We start from the raw sequence: 2461 nt of genomic DNA, 5'->3' as shown, positions 1-2461 counted from the left end.
CTATAAATAGAGTTCGAATTAAGCTCATTCGAATTATAATCTCAAACCCCTGCCCATCAAATCCCAAAGAAAATTCTTTTCCTACGACTCCAACAAAGTGTTCAATAGAATATTCAGCTGATGGGGGATAATCCGGACCGACTTTATCATTTGGATGGGATCGCCCATATAGCTGGTGTCATCAATGATGAGGTTAGTGCGAACTTTTTTTTTTAAAACAGAATTTAATGTGTTATTTTTATATTTTTTCCTTTTGTTTGTTTTAATGGTAGTCATTATTTACTGTTGTTAAGTTAGATAGGGTTGTTATATAAGTGGTTATATTTACGTTAGTGGTTTATTAGTGATTACAAATAAATAGAAAAGTATGCGTGGTAAGGATAACGAAGGGTGAAACTAGAGTAAGAATTTTTTTTGTTAACATGAATAGTAATCATTGAAATAAATTTATCAGTATTAATATTATACTATTTTTAAGAAAATATTTTAAAAATATTTTCTTATTAGGCCTAGTTTGATGTATATATGTTTTTATTTTCCATCCTAATGCATAACATGATTTGGTAGAGTACAAGTTGTATTTTTTGGATTAAGATAAGCATTAGTAAATGATGTTGTATAAATATGTTCCTAGCTGAGAGACAATCTGATACATTCTTTATGCAGCCCCACCAATATATTACGAGCATGCAACGGCAGAAGGGTATGGGCCTGGACGAGAAGTACGTTTCATACTTACAGATGGCCGGTTTACACCATCTTACGAGGCTAAACGAGAGCTGGTTTAGGCTGGATGAGCCCCTGGTTAGTGCATTCGTGGAACGCTGGCGTCTTTAGATGCACACATTTCATATGCTGTTCGGGGAGTGCACGATTACACTGTGGGATGTGGCGTACCAGTCAGAGCTGCCGATCAATGGACATTATGTTAGTGGTTGCCTGACAGATTTTTAGACGTACATCGAGGGTGGTCGCCCAAGTTGGGCATGGTTCGAGGAGCTACTGGGTGTATTGCCTCCTGCAAACTGCATCCAAAAGTTTGCAGTGAACTGCAGCTGGTTCCAGGAGACATTTGGAGAGCTTCCTGATGGAGCCGATGAGCCCACCGTTAGGAGGTATGCCTGAGCCAATATTATGATGCTTTTAGGGACTCAGCTATTTGGTGATAAGTCTGGTACTCGCATTCACATTAGGTGCCTGCCATACGTAGCTAGGCTTGAGGACATGGGTGGGTACAGTTGGGGATCAGCTGCTCTCTCGTAGTTATACCGGTGCATGTGCTGCATGACAAACAGACACGTGGTGAAGTTAGCAGGACCGTTACAGCTGCTTCAGTCATGGATCTTCTAGCAGTTTCCTGGATTCAGACCCGCTGGATATGATACGTTCGGCTGGCCTTTGGCCTCGAGGTACTATTATATTCAAATGCTTTAATTGTCACAATTATTAGGCATTAGTTTCGTGGTATGCTATTATTTTATCCTATTCACAAGTATGAGGTCCATTGTACCATTTTACCTCCTAAACACTCCTGCGCTGGTGGGGACTGATCCTAATCAACCATGTGCACCTTTTCCCAAATTCAGTACACTTTCCAAGGTACTTGTGATAATCGGACTCCACCACTTTGTACTGTACCCCGCATCATATGCTATATGTCTTCACGCTTAACACGGCCTCCTCTTTGTCCTGAAACTGCTGACCAACTTGAAACTCTGATAGACCTCCGGTACCCTAAGTATCTCTAGCACCAAATCCAATAGGTTCGCCAGAAACCTCCTCCTGTATCATGGCATCCAAGTCCAAAGATGAAAAGTGCGAAGGGTACTGCTAAATCCCTGAGCTGGACGCTCCGCCAGTCCCAACTGGATTACTCGCTGCTATGTCATCACCGCTATCATCGACAATGATGTCCGACTCCACATCATCAGCATCATCATCATCCGGCAATGCATCATCTATACCATCCAGTGTCCCACGTTGTAATGAAACTAGCGTCCTGTCAATAATACCAACTTCTCCGTCACTACTGTGGTTGAGATCAACTACGAAGGACAGGGAGGCAACCACCATTTCCTGAGGTGCAATAACAGGCACGGAGGAAGATGCACCAACAGGTCTCGAACTAGAACAGGCTGCCGTTGCTGAAATTTGGGTATTCCAGTTCGAACCACCTGAGCTAGAGACTACATCTACAAGCTTTGCCAACAGCTCAGGTATCCTGACCTCGGGAAACTGCCGATGACAATGGAACAGAACCTCCAAATCCTCATCACTCCCTGATAAACCACTATTTTATGGTTTATAATGTGTTTAATTGTGTGGTTTTATCATGATCTTTTCCCACTTATTCATATAATTAGCATGCATTTATAATTCCTTCCTAAAATTATTACATGATTGAAAACTGCTTCTTAGAGACTTTTAATTATGTATTTTTAATTCTCCTTTATTCCATTCG

Source organism: Arachis ipaensis, chromosome B06, assembly GCF_000816755.2.
Source record: "Arachis ipaensis cultivar K30076 chromosome B06, Araip1.1, whole genome shotgun sequence".
Lineage (NCBI taxonomy): Eukaryota > Viridiplantae > Streptophyta > Magnoliopsida > Fabales > Fabaceae > Arachis > Arachis ipaensis.
The sequence above is the reverse complement of the archived record's forward strand: the minus strand, read 5'-3'. Positions refer to the sequence as shown.